The 26,578-nt window shown below is 40.8% G+C and overlaps 1 protein-coding gene and 2 pseudogenes across 1 annotated transcript in view; 1 reads left to right on the top strand and 2 right to left on the bottom strand.

Moving 5' to 3' along the window:
* The window catches only part of SPMIP2 (sperm microtubule inner protein 2), a 141,906-nt gene that overhangs the window by 7,306 nt on the left and 108,022 nt on the right, over positions 1-26,578 (top strand). The window lies entirely within an intron of this gene.
* LOC100613957 (fatty acid-binding protein 5-like) lies at positions 1,382-1,785 on the bottom strand (annotated as a pseudogene).
* Positions 19,934-20,698, bottom strand: LOC107974463 (proteasome activator complex subunit 2-like; annotated as a pseudogene).

Raw genomic sequence — 26,578 nt, 5'->3', positions numbered from 1 at the left:
TTAGAATTGGAAATACTCTCTAGGAAATGGCCAAAAAACGATATGATGAATGAAACTGTAAGTGGTAGGAGAAGTACATAAATGTATATGTAATTTTGAAATGTATTGCTCCATTAGCCAGCATTTCAGACCCACTTATTCATCTTATTTTTTGCTCTGTGAAACTGTCATACTAGTAGTTATGTCTCAGATTCAATTATTTTAAAAATAGAAAATGACTTCACACTGAATTGCCAGTGGTTTCCTGTTTGAAGAAATAATAAAATAGTCCTACTGCAAATGCAGTTTAAGTCCCAGCACTATAATCCACAAGGCAACTCTTTTAGATTTTTAAAAACTAATTCATGACAAAAGCTTACACATTTTAATGGTACTGAAACATTGGGTTGACTAAACTGCATTTTATTTGTCTATTTTTATTTTTACCTGCCTTTTATTGTTGTCATAGCATGCAGTTTGCCCTGAATCAAAATTTGTTCTATTACTTTAAGATATATTGTAGACAATATACATATGTCCTTACCATGATTCTTCAGTCTACTCAAAAATAATAAATTAAAAGCTAAGATAGTTGGAAATGATCTTCTGATAGAATAAAATGGGCCATTTATTGAAAACAAAATTGCCAAACATCTAGTTAGCTTAATTATATCCAGTTGCAGTGATTTATTTGATAAGGACATTAGATATTAGGCATTGCTATCATAATAGCAAAAGTGGGAGACCTTATTCATTGTCCTCCATCAAACACTGTTCTTTTCGTAAGATGTATTATTACATTTACGAAACTATAAGTGTTACATGAAAGCCTTATCTATAGGTGACAGCAACTGCAAATCAATCCTACCTTAAATTATTGGTCACCTAACTCAATACAATGTAATTTGCAGAAAAAAAAAAAATCAGTTGCTGCTATCCCTTTGAAAAGCACCTGAACCAACCCCGTAGAAGAGGACTTCTAAGGAAAAGCTTTGTCTTAACTTCACGTTTTTTGGTTTTGTTTTATATATGCATAAATATAAATATATAAATATAAATATATGTATATAAATAATTACTGCATAAGCTAAGATGGAAGGGAGGAGGATTTATTTGCCTTTCCATGGCTTTATTTAATTTTCCAAAGTTGATACTTTGTAGGTTATGTTAATATCACTTCTTAATTTTTTTATTTTTTATTTTTTAGCACAAACACATTTATTTATTAACCAAAGGGATGATCCTAATTAATCTGATACTGAAACAGCTGCATGTAAAATGTTTGTGATAAAGATAATTGAACACAGTAATGAAAAAAAAAGAAGCAGTATGGAGATTTGCCCATTGAACTGAGCTTGTTGATTTTCATAGCTATTTCCTGTCCAAAGTGATGATGAAATTTTTATTCTACTTTTTTATAGATCTGAGAACAGGTGACATTGTTCATGACACAGTCTACCATGAATTTCCCATCTTTCAATTTTCTTGTTATTGTGCTTTTCTTCCCATCCCACTCCTGATGCTGAACCAATGATCCATCTGTAAAGTTGTAGAGAGTCTGAGTTTTTTTGCTATGAGCTGTAGTTTCTTCAACCTTCTCTCCCAGGGTACAAGAAAACTGTGCTGTTTTCTAAGTGCTCTGAGTTTTTATGGTGAGGTTTTTGTCATCACAAATGATGATACACTCTGGCTTGGCCATTGTGCCCATTTTTCACAAAGCTATTCCCACTCCTAGTTCCTTCACGTATTCATCAAGGCCTTTGCTGTCCACTAGGCATCATCTTCCAGCTGCTGAACAGTGGTCATGGTGGGCATAGGAGGGTGTGTGGAGCAAGCTTAGCAAGGTCGGCATGGGCAGCGCACTGTGAATATCACTTCTTTAAATCAGGGTGAAATGCTCTTTATTAAGCAAAAAGAAGTTTCTGTTGTTGAAACAGGATGTGAAAAAATTATTAAATGCAGGATGAGTTGATTGTTTACTGTGTGCCAGGCCCTGTGCTACCTACTAGGAAATAGGTGTAAGCATGAAGATCCTGCTTCAAGAAGCAAAAACTGTAAACTTAGACACCAATGTCGGCTTTCCCCTTAACTCTTTTGAACTCAGTTTTTAAAAAATCTGTAATTTGGGGGATATAAGGTTTTTATAAGGTTTTCTATCATGGTTTAATGAAATGAAAGCACCTGTAAATAATATGAATTTAATAATATTTTTTAAACTGTTTTTTTCTCTTGAGAAGTTGATTATCTGGGGGAGATTGGTGCTGGGGAAAGGACACAAAACCATCTTAAAATTCTTTTTTTTTCTTAATAAGCCAACCAAGTACACCTTATTTCCCAAAGTCTGAAGCCATAAGCAGGTTTTTAAAGTACAGGAAGAAATAATCTAAGATTATTTAAGCAAATGGTTTTAAAACTTTAATGTGGAAATTATTCTCCTGGAGAGGCTTGTTAAAATGCAGATTTTGGGGTGGGTGTGCTGGCTCACTCCTGTAATCCCAGCACTTTGGGAGGCCAAGGTGGGGGGATCACTTGAGGTCAGTAGCTCGAGACCAGCCTGGCTAACACGGTGAAACCTCGTCTCTGCTAAAAATATAAAAATTAGCCAGGTGTGGTGGTTCACGTCTATAATCCCAGCTACTTGGGAGGCTGAAGCAGGAGAATTGCTTGAACCCAGGGGATAGAGGTTGCAGTGAGCCAAGATCATGCCACTGCACTCCAGCCTGTGTGACAGAGCAAGACTGGGGTGGGCTTGAGAGTCGGCATTTCCATCAAGATCCCAGGTGATGCCCACCCTGCTGGTTCCCAGACCACATTTTGAGTAGCAAGGATCTAAACTATTCTGGCTCCACCACTTACTTATTGTTGTGACCTTGGACAAGATACTTACCCTTCTGTGTCTCAGTTACACCATCTGTAAAATGGCCATAATAATATCTACTTCATAGGGTATTTAATGGGGTAATATGTACAGAGTACTTAGTGTCTGGCATGTGGTAGGCTTCACATGTGTTATATATGTATATGCATATCGTCACCTGAGGTAGGTCACAAGCAATATAAGTAAACTAATGGCTACTGGGCCTAGAAGATTAAGTTATTTGTGATGCTAATCATTATCCTGACAAACATTGGCTTTTTGGATTTTCTTGTAAACCTGATCTAAATAACATTAAAGAAAAACAAGTTCCATTAAAAATATTTTATAGTAGAATGGCCAAGTTTGGAATTCTGCCTATAAACTTCATTAGTTTACATAATCTTGGTTGATGAAAACTCTATGTCATTCAGAAAGAATAGAAAGATCTCATTAGGGGCCTCTGGTGGAAAGCTTTTAACTACAGGCATCATTTTGTCTGTTTACCTTGAGTCCATTTCCCTTTCCTTTCTTCCCTTTCTTGCAAGAGGAGAGGTAGCACAAGCTGAACTCCAGCAAGGAAGCACTTTACCCTTGACCCCTGCTGTGTATGATCCTAGTCAATTTCATTCACAGCAAGTGATAAAGGATAAAGTGCCTCACTGTCTTGCTAACCCCAGTTGCCAGTAATTATCTCAGAAAAGGTAGAACCTTTCACCGTGCCTATTAAAAGCCCCCTTTGACCAAAGATATCACCTTTTAGAAAAATATACCTCAGGGAAAAGTCTGCAGTGGATAGAAGATTATCCATGTCTTCAAGAATAATGGCACTGACAGCGACATCAAATCATTTAGTTGGTCAAATCATTTATTTGAGGCAGCACTTTCTAAAATAAAGGAGATAATTTCTGGAAAGGACAGGATTGCAGGAGAGGTGGTCATTTGAGAGGAAGAAATGAACACAGATGGATTGCCCCTGCTCTGTAATAAGGGTTGAACCAGACAAACATCACAAGGCATCCAGCTACTTCGTTTCCAAGCTGAGTCTGAGCAGAACTGAGTTCCTAGTCAGGATGATACCTAACTGTAGCTCTGAAAAGGACCTACAACAGCCCTGGGAAACCTCGTGGAGGAGAGGAGAGATCTGCTTTATTTCTAAGCTTTATTCTTGGCAGTCAGGTGACCTTCTCTGGCTGGAGGAGCGGAGACCTGAGGGCAGAGCCAGGAATTTGAGGTGGCTAGAACAAGTACAGCAGCTTCTAAGTTTATTAAACAATGATCAAAACTCACAAATGCATAATTGGGGGCAAGGGTGGTTACTGAGGAAAAAAGAGATACAGTGTGCCATAACATGTGAGCCTAATCCTGTTTTGGGGTTCTTTGTGAACATTCTGTCTGTGATACAGCCATTCTGTTGGTGGCTTTAGAGGATGACTCTAGAAGATTGTGAGATTTATTCATAACATCTACTTTTATTTAAGCCAGATTATCTCCAAATTTGGATGGGAGTTTGTCTGGTCATTTTTGTGTGATGAAGTGACGTAACCACAGGGTCCTCTAGAGAAGCAGAACCAACAGGATATAGCAAATGAGGGATTGGCTCATGTGATTATGAGGGAGAAATCCTATGATCTGCTGTGTGTAAGCTACAGAACCAGGAATGCTGGTGGTACAGTTCCACTCCAAACCTGAGGCCTGAGAACCAGGAACACTGATGTCTGAGGGTCCAAGTGGAGCACAAATTTGCCATTTTTCCACTTTTTGGCTCTATTCTTGCCCTCCAGGAATTGGATGATGCTCACTCACATGGGTGAGACGGTCTTCTGTCCTCAGTTTACCAATTCAAATGTTAATATCTTCTGGAAACACCCTCACAGACACACCCAGAAAAAATATTTAACAAGATCTCTGAGCATCTTTTAGCCCAGTCAAGTTGACACACACACTATATACATATATTTTTATTTTATTTTATTTTATTTTATTTTATTGAGATGGAGTCTCGCTCTGTCGCCAAGCTGGAGTGTTGTGGCATGATCTCGGCTCACTGCAACCTCCGAATTTCTGGTTCAAGCAATTCTCCTGCCTCAGCCTCCTGAGTAGCTGGGATTACAGGCAGGTGCCACCATGCCCAGCTAATTTTTGTATTTTTAGTAAAGACGGGGTTTCACCATGTTGGCCAGGATGGTCTCGATCTCCTAACCTCGTGATCCGCCAGCCTCAGCCTCCCAAAGTGCTGGGATTACAGGCGTGAGCCACCGCGCCCGGCCAACACACAATATTAACCATCACAGTCTTCCTGAAGGGGACTCTGAGCTAACCACAATCCATATCTAGGGCATTGCAGGCCAAGATGTAATATGCATAAGAACCACTTATGGAGACACTTAAGAATGCAGAGCCTCAGGCCCTATACCCCAAATTGTTTTTTGGGGCCTAGGAGCCTGCATGTTAAAGAAGCACACCAGGAGACTGTGATGCAGGCAGTCCAGTGACACATGTGGGAGACACAGTAGGCCCAGAGTAGTAGGAGCTGTGTATGTTCTGCACCTTGAAGCTCACATGTGCTCCAATTCCACTGCTCTTTACGATCTAACTTTAGTAGGAAGATCAGAAGATGGGAACATACTTTTAATTTTATTATTTAACTTAATTATTGAAATTAGCATGTATAATACCATTCTGTAAATGATAATATAAAAATGGAATATGTTTTCTGCCCAGTGAATGACGGCACTGGTGACAGGATAATTAGGAATGTAAGTCGTCAAAAGTTATGCAAACAAATCTGAAGTTAAGGGAAGATTAGTGAATAAATGCTGGTAGCATTTGGGTTACATAAATTCTGTGTTCATTGCAAGGAAATAATACCTCCCACATCTCTTTCTTTTAGGGATTTCCAGACTCTTTCAAAGTTCCATTTACAAGCTAAGTAGTTATCACCACCCTCTTTTCATAAAACGGAAACAGAGCAAAGTAGGCATGCTCATCATGTGGGCTGAATAAAGAAGTTAAAAAAATAAAATGATCTATGATTCCAGATCATACCAAGGAACTGACATGGTAGATTTCATTTATTTCCTTTTCGGAGGATTCTATAGTCACTTAGAACGCAAGATCCACCACTGAACCAAACTCACCTTCCTGATCACCACCCCTCACCAGGATATGCACACCCTTGGAGATATGGAAATGTCCTGAGGAATGCCAGCTTCTTTTGTCTGCATGGATACAAAACAATCCATTCCAGATCTTGGGGATTTCTTTCTTTTCTCAAACTGAGTATCTTAGACTCCCTTGTAAGTGAGCTAAAAATAAATAATAGCATTGACCCAGGCATAAAACTACTCAGAAGATAGAGATAGAAATCAGGATTTGCAGTAAATCCTATAACATTGTATTGATTCTACTTCTGCTTCTGAAGGAAGGAAGATGCTGTGGAATTATTGTCCACATGTATGGATTGTTTGTGTGAAGACCATAAAGTACAAAGTTATTTATGTTATTCTATATATTGGTCAAGAATCCCATTAATCATGGTTAAATAAGCAATTTCCCAGCTGCTGCTCACCCGGGAGCACTCTGAGGCATGAGCACCAGCATGGAGAAGCTGCTCATTCACAAATCAATGCGGGACACTGAAAACCTCTGCCTCTGTGATTTTGTGATGAAGGCTCACAGTTGTCCTGGTCCACAGCATCTTAATGTGAATGGCTTTCTCCAATTGGCCATTATGGCTGCCTCTTATTGTACCTGTGTTTGAATGGCTTTGGAGGATGACTCTAGAAGATTGTGAGATTTATTCATAACATCTAGCTTTTAATTAAGTCAGATTATCTCCAAATTTGGATGGGAGTTTGTCTAGTCATTTCTGTGTGATGAAGTGACAGAACCACAGACAGAAACTGTATGTGTAAACCATTGCTGCACCACTGTGGACCCCCTAAGAGAACGGCAGAGGCTGGGTGCGGTGGCTCACGCCTGTAATCCTAGGACTTTGGGCGGCTGAGGCGGGTGGATCATGAGGTCAGGAGATCGAGGCCATCCTGGCTAATACGGTGAAACCCCGTCTCTACTAAAAATACAAAAAATTAGCCGGGCGTGGTGGTGGGCGCCTGTAGTCCCAGCTACTCGGGAGGCTGAGGCAGGAGAATGGCGTGAACCCGGGAGGCGGAGCTTGCAGTGAGCCGAGATAGCGCCACCGCACTCCAGCCTGGTCAACAGAGTGAGACGCCGTCTCAACAACAAAAACAACAACAACGACAAAAAAGAACGTCAGAGTGCCTTAGCTTAAGCGTTTGGAAGTTGAAGCATACATTTGGGGCTGGGATTGTGGCCTTAAGAAAATTATGTATTGTATGAAAATTAAGGACCATCTGTTAAAGCAGAGTTCAGACTTCCCAGAAGGTGGCATAGGGTAGCCTCGCAGATAACTGGAAAGGAAAAGACTCCCTTACCTCTAACCGGCCCAGGGGCAGAAGGTCCAAGGGCAGGGATACTTCAATGTGGGGCACTCACTTTGTCACATCTCCACTGGACACAACTGAGTAGATAAAATTTTGAGCAATTGACTCTAACATAAGGCAGCTTCAAAGACAACTTCTACCATAACCGTCATCCCTGTAGTCTGTTCATTAAAAGGGATGACAAATATTTTGATCCTCTTCTATCTCCTACCCTCACCAAATGACTGATATACCCTTACCCTCTGTTCTACTCGCCATCCCACCCCCTACCCATCTCTCCATAGCTTCTTTCTCTTCTACAATTGCACAGAGATGGAAGAAGAATGAAAAGGGAAAAGCTGCACATATAGAAAATCACAAACCTTAGTCTCTAGTTACATTATTAAAAATTGCTACCAAAGGACATTTAGGGAATTTTTTTTTTTTTTTTTTAAAGATGGAATCTGGCTCTGTTGCCCAGGCTGGAGTGCAGTGGCACAATCTCGGCTCACTGCAACCTCCGACTCCCAGGTTCAAGCAATTTTCCTGCCTCAGCCTCCTGAGTAGCTGGGGTTACAGGCATGTGCCACCATGCCAGCAATTTTTGTAGTTTTAATACAGGTGTGAGCCACCGTGCCTGGCCCATTTAGGGAATCTAGGTGAAAGATTTACAAATCAACTCTAATTTATTGTCCCCCAGAACTGATTTACTGTCCTCCACTCTCCAGTCAGCAAACCCAGCAGGCCAGATGGCTGGCATCCCTCTCATTGTACATTTCCTTTGCCTTTTCTTCTGATTTTAGTTTCTCCTGTTGTCCAGGTCAGCAAAACCTTGTTCCTGCCACAGCCACACTCTGGCCTAAGTTGACCAATTGTCCCAGTGTATTCACGATGAAGGGATTCCCAGGACACTGAACTTTCAGTGCTAAAACTGGGTTGAGCTGGTTTCCTGAATTCTAACCCTTACTTGCTGCCCTGGCCAGGCAGCCTCTCCAGTGCCATGACATCCACTTCCACGTGCAAAGAGAATTCAGATAAGCACCAAACAGAAGGGGAGGCACTCATGATGTCAGGGTACTGGGCAAAGTTCCCGCATCTATAAGCCATTACTGACTTCCTTCCTTGCAATCAGAGAAAGACGAAAAGATGCAGGCCATTCCACAGATATCACCAAGTAGATACCCACCTCTACTCCGAGGAAATCTTGTGCAATTATGAGAGGTGACATTCACTGGTGTATTTATCCAGCTATGGTTTGCTATTTTTTTTTTTTTTTTTTTGAGACGGAGTCTCAAAAAGAGCTCTGAGCTCTTGCTTGTTCTCCAGCATCTGAATCACTTTCCTGCACTGGTGTTGGTGGCCTATCCACTTGGGTATATCACAGGCAGAAACTTTCTTGTGAAGCGGTCTATTTGGGCAACTCCAGCTGGGGAACCAGGACTTCTAGAACACTCTTTTTGGCTCCAGCTTTAAAGGATAGGGAGATAGGCCATGCAGGACCTCCTTTTGCCCAGGCTGGAGTCCAGTGGTGCGATCTCGGCTCACCGCAAGCTCTGCCTCCTGGGTTCACGCCATTCTCCTGCCTCAGCCTCCTGAGTAACTGGGACTACAGGCGCCCGCCACCACGCCCAGCTAATTTTTTGTATTTTTAGTACAGATGGGGTTTCACCATATTGGCCAGGATGGTCACGATCTCCTGACCTCATGATCCGCCTGCCACAGCCTCCCAAAGTGCTGGGATTACAGGCGTGAGCCACTGTGCCCAGCCTAATTTGCTATTCTTCTTGACTAAAGATGACTTTTATCAAAACCACCTGTTGACTTCATTATAAACCCAAGGAGAAGACTGTGAATTTATCCCAAATTGATTGCAGTAATTCAGAGATGGCCTCAAATTTTGCCAGGGGGACAAGACCAGCATTCTGAACCATCATACTTGCCTAGGGACAAAAAAATTAATACAATCTCCTTTCACTTTTTATAGTTTGGACATTTTTTTGCCTTGTTCAATGATAAGCCGTCCAGGTATTTGTCCAGTTTTATATCATTAATCAGTACATATTGCCTATCACTAGAGTCAAAGAAATTATGTAAAGTGCAAACTAGAAAACAACATAGTGCCTTAGCTGGACTGAGCTTGCCACAGCCTGTGGCAGGTTCGTACTGTGTCAGCTGAGCCCACTGGACTACATGTCCTAGATTCCCTTCCCTACATAGTTTTGGGTTTGTCTGGGCCACGAGAGACATTTTGTGGGAAATTTGGAAAGCAGAAGTGAAGCAGCAGACGTATCATTTCAATACAACAGCAGTCCCCAGGGGCTGCTGCAGCCACGTGGGCTGTCACTGATATGCTGCCTCTGTTGTGGTGAGGCAGCTGCCACATCCACAGTGAACTCCAGCTCCTTCCCTGCCTCCTCCTTCAGTGTCACTGGCTTCTGGGCCAGGTGATGTTTACCCCCATGTTGAAAGGCACCAGTTTCAGTGCAAACCACCCACTTAATCAGTGTTGGAGGCTTGTGGGTGATAAGAGACCTCCTTGGGTTCCACTAATCCTCATGGGTTCCAGCTTGGCGGACAAGTTTAAAGCCCACTGACTGTGTCTGGAGCATCCCAATCCACTCCTGAAGCAGCCACAGTAGTCCTAGATTTGTGTGATGCATTCTTCTTCTAGCCCACATCTCGCTTTGTGTTGCCCCCCTGTATATCTTATAAGCTGCCCCAAGACTTCCTCTTTACCATTCTCAAACCCACATTGCCTTGACTCCTTGGCTCTGAGCTCTTGCTTGTTCTCCAGCATCTGAATCACTTTCCTGCACTGGTGTTGGTGGCCTATCCACTTAGGTATATCACAGGCAGAAACTTTCTTGTGAAGCGGTCTATTTGGGCAACTCCAGCTGGGGAACCAGGACTTCTGGAACTCTCTTTTTGGCTCCAGCTTTACAGGATAGGGAGATAGGACATGCAGGACACACCAAAACAGCCCAATACAGAGTACACTAAAAAGATCGTGTTAGGTGGGGTGGGAGGAATCACTTGAGCCCAGGAGTTCAAGGCTGTAATGAGCTATGATTGCACCACTGCACTCTAGCTTGGGCAATGAAGTGAGACTCTGTCTCTTAAAAAAAAAATTGTTGGAGGAAGGAGTAAATGAATGAAGTGATTTGCAGGGGCTTGAGAAGTTTGCAGTCTAAGGTCTGTGTGTGTGTGTGTGTGTGTGTGTGTGTGTATGTGTTTGTGTTTGTGTTTTGTCTTACTGTTCATAGGCACTAACTTACAAGTTTGATTGACTGTTCCATCCAGGGAGTCATTCGGGATAACTGTTTATCCTTAACCTGGGCCAATAATAATCTCAGCACAAAAAGGCAGTGCAGAAGGAACCTATCATTGTACACTGTTTTTGCTCACTTTTTCTTTGCCTGGAATAGGGTATGTTGACGGAAAGGGGAGGAGTCCTTTTTCCTTTCCCATCTAACATTTCTCTACTACTACTTTCTCGATGATTTATACTATTTGTTCACTAATAAAGGACTGCTGAGGGCAACATCTAGAAGCAGATTTCAGAGAAACAGCTCCCACCTGCTCCCTCCAATCCATACTCTAATCACCCGGGCCCCTCCCGTCTCATCGCTCCCCACAGAGCTTTCCAGGGTGGTAGTTACTTATGTTCACTGTCCTTTGGAAGAGACAGAGATTTGCTTTCTAGCAGAAATGGAAAAGTAAAGGTGTTACAGATGCATTGTGGGAAGCAACGGGAGGGAATCACACAACTGAAACGGAATGCATTTATCCCCCTTCTCCAGTGGCCCAGCTGCGGCTCACCTAGTGTCTCCCTGTGGGGGGCAGGCTGCTGTCAAAAAAGCGAAATTGAAAGCCCAGTTAGACTCCCACTTTAGCCTTTTTTAGCTGGCAAGCACGCTTGAAGTAGCTAGGCTGCAACCACAAGGGGTTACCAAAGAAAAGGTTGAAAAATAAAATAGAAAAGATGGCCATCTAGAAAGCCTCCCTAAGAGAGAAGGAAAAATAAATAAATAACCAACTTAATCCCCTTTTATTTTTGTTAACTAGAAAATTGGGAGCTAGAAAACGATCTGTAATTTTTAAATTGCTGGATTTTCCCCAGTAATAATTAACATGAAAAAGTAACACATGATGGAGCAAAAGTAGTGTTATGTTTTCATTTGTGAACAGTAGTATAATAAGTGGGCTAAAGGGAGTTCAGCTAATTGGCCCATGGTTATAGCTTTAATTTCTTCATCTATTGTCAGGAGAAATCAGCTTTTGAAGTGCGTGGAAAGCTATGAAGTTTTTAATATGGATCAATAGGATGTCATAATGATCTGATTAATAGAGATCGGCAGTGATTTTGGAAATCTGCTTTACATTTCATGTCTCTTACACAGAGAACAGGAAAATTTAACAGATTCCCATCCCCGCGTTTCACAAGTATTTGATTGTATACTTGTATTTTTTAAAATTACGAATTCTAATTTTTAAAACTTGTGTGTTGACGTCATCAGTCTGTCTAAGTCCTGCTCAGGACCACATTTTCCATGACTACTACAGACTGACCACACCCTTCTCTGAATTTCTTTTTCAGTGAAAGGCGGCATCACCCAGCTTTGCTGTAGTTATTCAGTGCATAAGACTCTTTTCTTAGCTATATTATAAGCTTTCTGAGGACTGGGCCAAGCTTTCTCTCCTTCTGCCACCTCCTGATCCATCAACACAATATCACACATATACTAAGCACTTACTATAAATTTTAAACAGCTATAATCATTACTCATTCTAATTGCACAAAATTCTAGGTTTTTAATCTTTTGTCAGCATTTGAATGTATATTATTCATATTTATACTTTATCTTAGCCAAAAGGCCGAGAAGCGATATTATTCATATTTATATACAAATTACAAAGCATTGTAAAAGCTAAATTTGTTTGTTCCAACTCTCTTTTTTCTAATAGAATAGACTGTTTCTCTTTCCTTGATCTAGTAAATCTTGAAACTTTTATATGACATGTGCAAAGGCATTAGGACAGACGCTCAGAAAGTTGCACCAGCATTTCTTGTTTTTGCTTTTCAAAAGGGAGGAAGTTATATTTAATTAAATTTTATTTCTAAATGGTTTGCTGCACCTGAAAATAATTCTTTCCAAATATAAACTTATTATCTGTATTTTAAAAACTGAACTATTCCTACAATAATGTAATGCTATCCTAAAATATGTTGCTTAGAGGTCTGCACATGACTGGTTTGCATGAGGCACTGCATTTTTCCTTTCCTTCAGTAAAGGAATTGTTTTCATAACATGCAAATACACACATATATTCATTTATTCACAAATATTTACTGTGTGTTAGGACACAGGCATTCCTTGCATTTGTATATTAGCCAAGGAAGGGAAAGAGACAGAGGCAAAATAAATCTGGGAGTTTCCAATTCTGCTAGTTTAGAGTCAGTCAACATCTGACGATATTGTTAAATTATTTACAGTCTTGCAGGACTTACGAAACCCCAAAGCTGATTTTCCTGTAATTCAGTAAAAATGTAATTTTATTACCATCACTGTAATTATAACACATGGAAAAAATTAAGTTGCAATGCATAATGAAAATTTAAGAGTTATGGAAAGGTAGATGTAAATCAAGCTTGTCCAACCAGTGGCCCACGGGCTGCATGCAGCCTAGAACGGCTTCGAATGTGACCCAACACAAATTTGTAAGCTTCTTAAAACATGAAATGTTTTTGAATTTTTTTTTTTTTTTTTTAGCTCATCAGCTATGGTTAGTGTTAGTGTATTTTATGTGTGGCCTGAGATAATTCTTCTTCCAATGTAACCCAGGGAAGCCAAAAAATTGGAACCCCTGACATAAATGATGAAATACCCATCTGACACATTAGAAAAGCCAATATGGAGAAAAAGCATAAAATGCAGACTTTTAGGCTAGTGGCTGAGAGACTGACAGCACATCATGGCAGCATGGTAAGTGTGTGTGTTTAAATTTGTTTCAGAAGGGATACATCCACTTACAGTGAGTAGCATTTAGGGCTGCAGTTTTTTTTGAGACAGAGTCTTGCCCTTTCGCCCAGCCTGGAGTGCGGTGGTGCGACCTCAGCTCACTGCAACCTCTGCCTCCTGGGTTCAAGCGATTCTCCTGTCTCAGCCTCCTGAGTAGCTGAGACTGTAGGCGCCAGCCACCACATCCAGCTAATTTTTGTATTTTTAGTAGAGACGGAGTTTGACCATGTTGGCCAGGCTGGTCTCCATTTCCTGACCTTGTGATCCGCCCACTTCGGCCTCCCAAAGTGCTGAGATTACAGGCGTGAGACACCGCACCTGGCCCTGGGCTGCATATTAAAACACAAATGGTTTAATGTTGGAGTGCTTTTCTCATTCTTTTCTTTTATAAACATAACATAATTTACCTTTTAACTATTTTAAAGTGGACAATCCTGTGGCATTAAGTATATTCACATTGCTTGCAACTATCACCTCTTCCATCTCCAGAATTTTGTCATCCTGTAAAACAGAACCTCTGTACCTATTAAACACTCACTCTCCATTCTCCCCTTCCCCTAGCCTCTGGCAACCACTACTCTACTCTCTGTCCCAGTAAATTTACTCAGGACCTCATTAAGTGAAATCATGCAGTATTTGTCTTTTTGTGACTGGCTTATTGGACTTAGTATTATGTCCTCAAGCTTCATTTATATCACAGCATGTGTCTCAATGTCCTTCCCTTTTAAGACTAAATAATATTGCATTGTATGTTGTTATGATCTGAATTTTTATCCCCACCCCCCCAATTCATATGTTGAAGCCCCAACCCCTCAGTGTGACCGTACTTGGAGGCCAGCCCTTTAGAAGGTAATTGAGGTTAAATGAGGTGCTAAAATAATCTCATAAAACTGGTATCCTTATAAGAAGAGGAAGGGGCATCAGGCCTTCCTCTCTCTGTCTTCACCTGTACAGAGGAAAAGCCATTTGAGGACATGACAGGAAGGTGGGCTCCTACCAGACAGGAAGAGGGGCTCACCAGTCACCAACCCTAACAGCACTTGATTTTAGATTTCAGGCTCCGTAACTGTGAGAAGATAAATTTCTGTTGTTTAAGCCACCCAGTCTGTGGTATTTTCTTACGGCAGCCCTAGGGAACTGATACATATGTATACACCACACTTGAGTTGCCTCTGTACCTCTTGGCTATTGTGAATAATGCTGCTATTAACATGTGTGTACAAATACCTGAGTCCCTGCTTTCACTTCTTTTGGGTATATATCCAGAACTGGGATGGCTGGATCTCATGGTATTTCTCTGTTTAAGTTTTTGAGGAATCACCATACCTTTTCCTGCAGCAGCTGCACCATTTTACATTTTCACCAGCAACATACAGGGTTCCCATTTCACTTTATTTCTCATTTTAAAAACATTTAAATATACTTTGGTTACTGTGAAGAACCTGTGGCCACTGGAGAATGATGGTAGACATGGGACTGTTGACAACATATTCAAACCTGTAAAGTTAATTTGCTTTCCTGTAAGCAGTGATGTAACAAATACACAACATTGCTTTTGAAGTGGAAATCTAATTAAGCAGGATCCTCAGTGCTATTTTGTATCAGCATAACTTGATCAAAAATTGGCCAGGTGCAGTGGCTCATGCCTGTAATCCCTGCAATTTGGGAGGCCGAGGTGGGAGGATCACTTGAGCCCAGGAGTTCGAGACCAGCCTGAGGAACATAGTGAAACCTCATCTCTACAAAAATAAAAAAAATTTAGCTGGGCATGGTGTTGAGGGCCTGTAGTCCCAGCTACTCGGGAAGCTGAGGTGGGAGGATCATTTGAGCCCACGAGATTGAGGCTGCAGTGAGTCGTGATGGCACCACTGCACTCCAGCGTGGATGACAGAGTGAGATCCTCTAAAAAAAAAAAATTATTTCAACATACTGTGGTGATAGGTTAGCTAAGGTTATTCATGTTAAAAATGCTGCCACTCCTTCCCTAGCAGTGTTCTCACCATGTCTATTGAAAACACATTTTCTGATCTTTCCTCTCTGGGTGCTGTGAAGGTATCAGATCAGGTATCATCTCAGCCCACATCCTCTGAATTGAATTATGGTATTTTCGATCATGATGTTATTTGTTTTCAACTCCACATTACACGTAATCATGTAGCTCATAAATCAAGTTTAGGAATATATTTCTTCACATAGCCCATGATCTCTAAGTGCCAATACTCTGTGCTAAGTAAGATATCTTAAAATTTTGTTTTAAGAGAGCTAGGGTCTCACTATGTTACCCTGGTTGGTCTTGAACTCCTGGGCTCAAGTGATCCTCCTACCTCAGCCTTCCAAGTCATGGAACTACTGTTCTTGGCTTTAAATTTTTTCTTTATAATTATTTTCAATTTTTATAGATTTAAGAAGCCATTTGAGGAATAATTTTTTTTTCTTTTTGAGACAGAGTCTTGCTCTGTCACCCAGGCTGGAGTATAATCATGTGATCTTGGCTCACTGCAACCTCTGCCTTCTGGGTTCAAGTGATTCTCCTGCCTCAGCCTCCTGAGTATTACAGGTGCACACCACCACGCCCAGCTAATTTTTGTATTTTTTTTAGTAGAGATGGGGTTTCACCATGTTGGCCAGGCTGGTCTCAAACTCCTTACCTCAGGTAATCCACCCACCCTGGCCTCCCAAAGTGCTGGGATTACAGGCATGAGCCACTACGCCTACTCAGAATAATTTTATTTATTTATTTTTTTGGGGGGGGACGGAGTTTCGATCTTGTTGCCCGGGCTGGAGTGCAATGGTGCAATCTTGGCTCAACACAACCTCCGCCTCCCAGGTTCAAGCGATTCTCCTGCCTCAGCCTCCCCTGTAGCTGGGATAACAGGCATGTGCCACCATGCCCGGCATGTATTTTTGTATTTTCAGTAGAGACAGGGTTTCTCCATGTTAGTCAGGTTGGTCTTGAACTCCCGACCTCAGGTGAACCACCCCACCTTGGCCTCCCAAAGTGCTGGGATTACAGGCGTGAGCCACCGCGTCCAGCCAGAATAATTTTTATAAGCATTAATTAACCCAGAGAAAATTACAAAACCCTAAATGTTGTAATAGTTGTTTTCAGTATGGCATCACCACTCTCTAAATACTTCAATTAATCCTAGATCATGATAAAAGCTTTTAATTACTCTATACTATTCTTTAACTACCTCCTTTTGCACACATCAAAGAATGGGGATTTATATTTCAAATATTTAATACCCATTAGGCATTCTAAATGTTCCCTAAGAATTATTTAGAATGATTACATTTTCATTTTTTAGGCTACTTCAGTTGAAAGACAGATTGAAGTAAAATTGGCAAGTGAAAGTCAATATTTAACTGGTACTTCACTTGGACATTTTATTCTAGTTTCAAGCTTTGAGGTAAATAATTGAGTGAGGGAGGGGAACAGGAATCAGCGCTGTTTTGTTCAACAGTTTCCTCAGGATTTTATACAAAGAGAGACATCATGTGGTTACGTTTGCTGAACATATAAACCTAGGAAGAAGAGAGAGTAAAATTCGATGACAATTTGGACTGTAAAAGATGTTACTATTTTAGAATTGGGTCTGAAACTCACAAAGTTATAATTTAATAGGACTAAATATGAAGCTTGCACTTAGAGTTTAAAAATCAACAATCCAAGTAGAGGATAGGTAAGACATTATGCAATAGGTTGATGTGGAGCGTGGAGCTGACTGCAGACTGGAGATGTGCCCGGAGGTTAGCTCAGTTGCCAACAAAGCTGACACAATAACAGGCTGCATTAACAGAGAGCTGTGTTCCAGAAACAAATGCTGCCCCGATTGGGCCACATGGTAGCATTATTTTTGGTTATGCATGCCACATTTTAAGCCAGATGTTAATAAATTGAAGAGCATCAAGAGGCAGAGTGGTGCAGAGCCTGGGAATGTTGTTACATGAACGCCTGAAAGAAGCGGGGAAGCCAAATTTGCAAAAGAGCCTAAAGTGACCCTTTCCTGGGATCTCATGGGCTATTTCAATGAGACGGGGATTCTTTACCAGAATTCAGAATTCAGACTACTGTGTGACTGTTACAGGAAGGCAGATTTTAGTTCAATGTATGGAAGAATAATTAGACCTGTCCAAAAATAGAATGTGCTTTTGTTACTGGAAATATTTTGTCAGTTGGATGAACACGTGCTGTGAAGGGGAGCCCACATAGAGTGCAAGGTCGTACCTGCTGACCTCTGAAGGCTGCACCTATCCAAAGCTCCCTTAGAACATCCTGGAAACCATGTATCTCTGCCAATACTGTATACAGTATAACTGAATTTAGGGCTGTATTTATGTGATTTTCAAACAACCAACCAGCCATACAACGTAGATTAACAACGTGTCCACTAATATATCAGGGCATATATTTATTTCAGCACCAGGATTTTGCCCATGGTCTCTGCTGCAGAAGCAACCAGAAATCACAAGCAGTAGTTTTTGTTTTTTGTTTTTGTTTTTGTTTTTTTGTGACAAAGTCTCCTCTGTCATCCAGGCTGGAGCACAATGGCGCAATCACAACTCACTGCAGCTTCGACCTCCCAACCTCCTGGACTCAAGTGATCCGCCCACCTCAGCCTCCCAAGTAGCTGGGACTATAGGCGTACACAACTGTGTCGGGCTAATTTTTGTAATTTTGCATTTTTTTTTTATTAACAGAGATAAGGTTTTGCCATATTGTCCAGGCTAGTCTCAAACCCCTGGGCCCAAGGGATCTGCCCATCATGGCCTCCCTAAGTGCTAGGATTACAGGCATGAGTCACTAAGCCAAGCCAGTAGAACTCTTAACTAACCCTTATGAGAGCCTCTCAATAGCAACGGAAACATGGGGACATTTGAAGATAAGATTACCTTTCCATGCAAAAGAGCAGCAGCTTGGTGTCCTTTGTTGATTCTAGGAATATATAAATTGCAATTTCAGAGTCCATAATTAGATGCTTTGAAGAATGAGAATACCAACATTGCTAGTCTTGGTACATTAATTAATAAATGTCAGAAGTTACTTGGCACTTCTTCCCCTTCAGAAACAACAGCAAGAGCATAGGGCAGGGGTCCTCAAACATGATGCATCAGAATCACTTGGAGGGATTGTTAAGACAGATTGCTAAGCCTCATTTTCATGGTTTCTGTTTTAGGAGATATAAGGTGGGCCCTGAGATTTTGCATTTTTAATAAGTTCCCCAGTGATGCTTATGCTGTCGGTCAGGGGATCACATTTGCAGAACCATTGGTATAATGAATGAATGAACACTGTATGAGAAGCCATGCTATAATCATGCAAAGTATTTATGTGAGTGGTGTTTGGGAGCCTGTTTGTACCTTCTTGAGAGAACCAATTATTAGCATCTCTTTCCAACTTTGCATTCAGTGACATCACACAATAGTTTGACATTGACCATGTTGGAAATGTTTATACCGCAGAAACTGGTAAATGCTAAAACCATAGCTTTTTCTCTTGAGAGCCCAATAAACCACTGCTATAGACTCGAAGCAGAATGAAAATATTGGATGATCGAATGTCTAATGCAATGTTTCTCAAATTCACTTCATTCATGGTTTTACTTAATGCTTCTTGAGTCCTGGCTACATAACCACAGCAATATTTTTTCAATTATAATGTGTTAAAAGGGCTTAACAGGAATGGAATTCATGAAATGAAGTGTATTCTTGGATTTAAAAGACAATGCAATATTGTTTTATTTACTAATTATTTAAGAATAGTCAACATCTGATCCACTTTATAAATGTGTATTAAAATTATAACATGAAAATGAACATAGTGATCATTAAATATATGTACAATACTAGTTCATCATCATCTAACATTTACCAGCTGCTTAAAATGGGCGCTGTCATAATTCTTTACATGAATTATCTCAATTTTTTTTTCTTTTGAGACAGAGTCTTATTCTGTTGCCCAGGCTGGAGTGCAGTGGCACGATCTTGGTTCACTGCAAGCTCCGCCTCCCGGGTTCAAGTGATTCTCCTGCCTCAGCCTCCTGAGTTGCTAGGATTATAGGCGTGTGCCACCACAGCTAATTTTTGCATTTTTAGTAGAGATGGGGTTTCACCATGTTGGTCAGGCTGGTTTTGAACCCCTGACCTCAGGTGATCCACCCGTCTTGGCCTCCCAAAGTGCTGGGATTACAGGCATGAGCCACCATGCCCGACCGAATTATCTCAATTCTTACAAAAGTCTGTGATGTAGATATGTTATCCTCCACCTTACAGATAAAATCTGAAGTCACAATAACAGGTATATGAAACTGAGGTATCAATATGTATATGAAAGAGGCTGGCATGTATCAGATGATCTCATAGGTAATGTCCTAGAAACCTCACATGTAGCATTTCTTTTTAAAAATTTTGTATTGTATCTACTTATTTATTTTAGAGAGAGTTCTCAGTATATTGCCCAGGCTGGACTTGAGCTCCTAGGCTCAAGAAATCCTCCCACCCCAGCCTCCCAAGTAGCTGGGACTACAGGCGCATGCCACTGTGCCAGGTGAAATATACCATTTCTTAAAGACATTTTACTGATAACTACATTGTTATTATGTAATTACCATATTCTTTTTTTTCCCACACACAACATATAGGTCATTTATTTTCCTTCTAGTCCTGGGTTCAGTGCATAGATGGCTTCTCTTCACCCTTCGGGTTGACAATTTTCTCCAGGTTGCTGCTGCTGATATGTTAAACCTCAGCGTAGAAGGCCCTGAAGTCCAGCACCATGGCCCTGAGCTCCCCATAGGCTGCCTCATCTCGCTGGTGCACCAAGACCCAGTAGTCCATTACATGAGTCTCCTTGGAGGCCTTGGCCACAGCATCCCGACGTTCTGAGAAGTACTTGGAAATGGTTGTCTGGAAAGCTTCCACTTTGCTTTTGACGGCATTCACCCTCTCCAGCACCTTCTCCTGGATTGCTACCCCAAAATCATCCATCTTCAATCTTGAGGATCAGGTGCTGGATCCCGTGATCACTAGAATGCATTTCTCTTTGAGACTCCAGACTCCTGGCTTAACCAGGGCAAGCAGGAACAGGACCTTCTCATTCCTAGGGAGAAATCCACTCTTAGGGACTTCTTTCATCTCCTGCTTATCTGTTTCCATCTCATCATCCTTGGGTGGAGGGCCTGGGATGAGATGTCCAGTGGGGCCCGGAGGGAAGTCAGGTCAGCCACATTGAGGCAGTACCTTGCAAGAGCTGATTCAGGTATATGATTTTCTGTGGCAAGAATCTGTAGAGGAATTCCTCAGCCTCCTGGAAAAGATTCTGCCTGAAGATCTCCACCTGTTTACAGGCCTCCCGTCTCAGGCGCACCCCACACGGCTTGGCCATATGCTGCTTCAGTTGCTAGATCTCTGGCCTCCTAATTACCGTATTCTTCAATATATTTTAAATACATTTTAGAAGAAAATACTGCCGGCATCAAAACTTTCACAGGACAATATTAGAACAACACTGGCATTCTAGGGAAAACAATCTTAAACATTGGCTTAATGGCCTTAAACTGTAATAACTTGACCAATCCTAACCCTTCTCTTTTGAGCTTTGCCTCTCAAAGGGAGGACCCTCAGCCCTCGTTTGTGGTGGGTGAACATTATCAATGCTTGCCACTTTGACTCCCTGATTTCTATGCTTCCCTGAGGTTGTCCTACCTGTGTTTGACATGTTTTAAATTTATATATTATTAGTAAGTTATTGGCAATCTATGATTGCTCTGACTTTAAAACCTCTGTCTTTAAGTTTCTTTTGTATCTCTTTGATACAACCAGGATGCATCCTGGGGATTACTATCTGTCACCACTTAGTATCATCTTCAATTCAGCTTCTTCATGTTCAGCATTTTGTTCAAAGCCGTAATATGACCAAAAATGAGTATTAGGTTGAATGAAAACCTTGGAAACTTGGCTGTCAGCATGTACAACATATCCTGTAGGGAGGGTAATCTCACTTTAAAAGGGATCCAACTGTGAGCAATTAGCTATAGAAAGCTGGGGGCAGGTTTCAGGGATGAGTAACAAGATGAACTTTGCATTGCATTGGCAGGGTGTGGTACATTTTCCCACAGGTTAAAGCCACTAGCTTTTCATCTTGCGTAAACATGGTTGCTTAAAATGGTTTCACTTTGGACTTCTGAATGACCCTTCTATACTGCTTCTGTCTGACTCTTCAGCCAGTTATGTACACTAAAAACCTCTCCCTCTCTAACAAATATTGCAACAAGTTTTCCAAATCTTAATGAGCCACAGTTATAATTATCCACCAGCTTTAAGTATTGTAGAATTTCACAAGTTTGTAAACTTCAGACCAACACTGTTCAACGGAAACATAATTCGAGCCACATACATAATTGAACATTTTCTGGCAGCCACATTAAAAAATTAAAAGAGGGTCAGGCGCGGTGGCTCACGCCTGTAACCCCAGCCTTTGGGAGGCCAAGGCAGGTGGATCACTTGAAGTGAGAAGTTCAAGACCAGCCTGGCCAACATGGCGAAACTCTGTGTCTACTAAAAATACAAAAATTAGCTGGGCGTGGTGGCGCACACCCATAGACCCAGCTACTCAGGAGGCTAAGGCAAGAGAATCACTCGAACCTGGGAAATGGAGGTTACAGTGAGCCGAGATTGCACCACTGCCCTCCAGCCTGGGCAACAGAGTGAAACTCCCTCTTAAAAAAAAATTAAAACAGGTACAAATAACTTTAATAATATATTTTGTTTAATCCAATAAATCCAAAGTTATTTCAATATGAAATCAATATTGAAAGTTATTAACAAAATGTTTACATTTTTTCTTTTGTACTAAGTATGTGAACTCTGGGTGTGTACTTTTGACTTATAGCACTTCTCAGTTTGGGCTAGCCACAATAACACATGTGGCTAGTGGCTGCTCCATCGGAAAGTATAGCTGGAGACTTGTTAAAACTCAGATTAATGTTATCTTGGAACATCCATATATCCAAACACCCTAGTTGATGGTTTTTTGTTGTTGTTATTATTGTTTTGTTTTGAGATGGAGTTTCGCTCTTGTTGCCCAGGCTGCAGTGCAATGGCGTGATCTCGGCTCACTGCAACTTCTGCCTCCCAGGTTTAAGCAATTATCCTGCCCCAGCCTCCTGAGTAGCTGGGATTACAGACACTCACCACCATGCCCGGCTAATTTTTGTATTTTTAGTAGAGATGGGGTTTCACCATGTTGGCCAGGCTGGTTGATTTTTTTTTTTTTTTTTTTTTTGAGGCAGAGTCTCACTCTGTCACCCAGGCTGGAGTGCAATGGCGCGATCTCGGCTCACTGCAACCTCCGCCTCCTGGGTTCAAGGGATTCTTCTGCCTCAGCCTCTTGAGCAGCTGGGATTACAGGCTTGCGCTACCATGCCCAGCTAATTTTTGTATTTTTAGTAGAGATGGGGTTTCACCATGTTGGTCAGGCTGATGTCGAACTCCTGACCTCATGATCCGCTTGCCTCGACCTCCCAAAGTGCTGGGATTACAGGTGTGAGCCACCGTGTCTGGCCGATGGTTTTTTAAAGCTAAGTTTCTGGAAGAAGGTATTAATTAAACAGCCTGGGCAACAAGAGCAAAACTCCATCTCAAACAAACAAACAAAACCACTCTTGACCTGGTAGCTTTAATACCAGGTCATATAATTAATAGGATGAATAATAATGAATTAATTATGGTAAAAAAAAAGCTTGACACTTACTGTGTATTAATAAAAGTGAGTAAATGTATTGAAATTGTGACCCAGTGCAAAAATAAAACAACCATGTTAGGTGCCAGAATTCCCATTATTATTTATAATCAGGTAAAGTCTACCCAGGCTAGGAATCTAGGAACTCATAGAATGGCTCTTGATTATTTTAACATTTAACAAAAAACTAATGAATACATCATGTCTGTAATCCCAGCACTTTGGGAGGTCAAGGCAGGCAGATTACCTGAAGTCAAGAGTTCGAGACAAGCCTAGCCAACATGGCAAAACCCCATCTCTACTAAAAATACAAAAATTAGTAGGGCGTGGTGTCATGGGCCTGTAATCACAGCTACTCAGGAGGCTGACACAGGAGAATTGCTTGAACCTGGGAGGTGGAGGTTGCAGTGAGCTGAGATCGCACCACTGCACTCCAGCCTGGGCAACAGAGTGAGAATCCATCTCAAAAAAAAAAAAAAAAAGAGCACAGAGTAGCTTCAGACAATCTCTAATTCCTCTTCAAAATGGACTCAGCTTGGCCTGGGCAACATGGCAAAACCCTGTCTCTACCAAAAATACAACAAAAAATTAGCCAGGTGTGTTGGCACACACCTGTGGTCCCAGCTACTTGGGAGGCAGAGGTGGAAGGATCACTTGAACCCGGGAGGTAGAGGTTGCAGTAATCCAGGATTGCGCCACTGTGCTCCAGCCAGGGTAACAGTGAGACCCCAACTCAAAAAATAAAACAAAACAACAACAAAAAAAACCCAAAATGGACTCAGCTGGTGAGATGACTCGTCAAAAGTCTGTGAATCAGTCTAAGTTCCTTTTCTGTGTCCAACATTTTCTTATCTGGTCTAGGTTAGAATGTTCTTGTCCCTATCAGCATTCACAGAGCATTCTTATTTTTGCCTTTTAAGTCCTGGGGAATGGTAGTTTGAGCTACCATTCTGACCCTGTTAGCTGAATGGTTAGCATTTCTAGTAGCTGTGTTCTCTTTAAAGAGGAGTATTTTTCTGTCTACCTTGATAATGGGAAGGAGGTTTAAAGCTCTCTTTTGTGGAAGAAAAAATGTCTTTCTTTTTTAGAGTGAAATGAAATCTGATCTCTTTCATCTCTTCGGCACCATGACACTTCCTGTGTAAAATCATTCTCACAAGGGTAGTTAAGGTCATTGAATTTAATTATCTGAGGCGCCATACTGTACAGCCTACAATAGCATTAGCATAGTAGAAGATACAGACATGAGGGAAGGTGATGGAAATAACAGAAGTGGTTAGAAGGTACCTAGTATGGTGATAATAGCTATCATCAGGCATCTATTATGTGTCCAGTATAGGACTAGACATGCCTCACATATGCTACATACAATACCTTACTTAATTCTTACAACAAATATATGAGGTTGTTAGATGTGGTTTTATTTTTCAGATAAAGAAACTGAGCCTGAGAGATGGTATTTTGAAGAAGGTTATGAGCCTATTATGAAATAGGGTTCAGCTGGAGTATGGCCCATTCTCTTTTCTACACATCATGCTGTCTCCCAATAAAGCAAAACAAATGAAAAAGGAAATGATGTGCTATAAACCAATTGCAAACCACAAGAAACATTGAATGAAAGGTCACAGGGTGAATTACACAGAGAGTGGTATAAACTTGGCAGGGAGATATAAAATGTTTTATCATTTCCCTGTATAGCAGAGAGGGGAGGAAAAAATGAAAGGAACAGCAAAAACAATGCTTTCCTGAGGTGATCATAAATGTGCTTTCATAGAAAATGACGTTTTAGAGGAACAGTGGAAATTGAAGAAGCAGGAAGGACTGAATATACGGAAGTGATAGACAAGAGTGATTAGGAGACCAGAGAGAGAGAAAAAAGTAATTCAGGTAGCCATCGTAGCACTGCCTTTCAAACTTTTCTGACTGCAGTCCACAGTAAGAAATACATTTCACATAGGGACCCAGTTAACAACACTGCGTGTGTGTGTGTGTGTGCGTGTGTGTGTGTGTGCATGTGTGTAGTGATATGTATCATTAAAACAAAGATGCAAAAGCAATTTAGTGAAAAGCGATAGTCTTTTACAAATGGTGCCAAAATAACTGGATATCCATATACAAAAACAATTGAACTTCATATCTCTTCTTATGTACAAAAATGGACTTGAAACGGGTCATGGACCTATATGTATAAACCTAAAACTATAAAACTTCTAAAAGAAAACATAGGAGAAAAACTTTGTGATCTTAGATTAGACAAAGATTATTTAGGCTGGGCACAGTAGCTCATGCTTGAGGCCAGGAGTTGAGACCAACCTGGGCAATATAATGAGATCCCATCTCTACAAAAAATAATTTTTTTAACAAAATAATTTTTAGGTGTAACACCTATGGTATGATCCATTAAAGAAAAGTTAATAAAGTAAACTTTATCAAAATTAAAAACTTCTGCTCTTCACAAGACACTTTAAAAAATGAAACTACAAGCACAGATTAGAAGAAAATATTTGCAAGGTACATATCTGATAAAGGACTTGTATTCAGAGCATATAAAATACTCTTGGTCTAATATCCAACATCTATAAGGAACAGAAACAAATTTACAGGAAAATAACAAACAACCCCATTAAAAAGTGGGCAAGTGATAAGGATACTTTTCTAAAGAAGACATACATGTGGCCAAGAAGCATATGAAAAAAAAGCTCAATATCACTGATCATTAGAGAAATGCAAATCAAAACCACAAAAACACCAGTCAGGATGGCTATTATTAAAAAGTCAAAAAATAACAGATGCTGGCAAGGATGCAGAGCAAAGGGAACACTTGTTGGAGTGTAAATTAGTTCAACCATTGTGGAAAGCAGGGTGGCACTTCCTCAAAGAGCTAAAAACAGAACTGCCATTTAATGCAGCAATCCCATTACTGGGTATAAAACCAGTGGAATATAAATTAGTGTATCATAAAGACACGTGCACACAAATGTTCATTGCAGCACTACTCACAATAGCAAAGACATTGAATCAAACTAAATGCCCATTAATGATAGATTGAATAAAGAAAACATGGTACATATACGACATGGAATACTATGCAGCCATAAGAAAGAGTGAGATCATGTCTTTTGTGGAAACATGGATAGAACTGGAGGCCATTAGCCTTAGCAAACTAATGCAGGAATAGAAAACCAAATACTGCATGTTCTCACTTATAAGTGGGAGCTAAATGATGAGAACTCACAGACACAAAGAAGAGAACAATAGCCTACTTGAGGGTAGAGGATGGGAGGAGGGAGAGGAGCAGAAAAAGTAACTATCGGGTACTAGGCTTAGTACCTGGGTGACAATCTGTACAACAAACCCCCATGACATGAGTTTACCTATATAACAAACTTGCACATGTACCCCCAAACCTAAAATAAAAGTTTTTTAAAAAGCTCAACTCTCTCAATAAGAAGACGAGGCAATTAAGAAATGGGCAAAAGATTTGAACACTTCACTAAAGAAAATATATGGATAGCAAATAAGCAAAAGGTCCTCTACATGA

The sequence above is a fragment of the Pan troglodytes genome, chromosome 3 (assembly GCF_028858775.2).
Source record: "Pan troglodytes isolate AG18354 chromosome 3, NHGRI_mPanTro3-v2.0_pri, whole genome shotgun sequence".
NCBI lineage: Eukaryota > Metazoa > Chordata > Mammalia > Primates > Hominidae > Pan > Pan troglodytes.
This window is presented reverse-complemented; position numbering and strand designations above follow the sequence as displayed.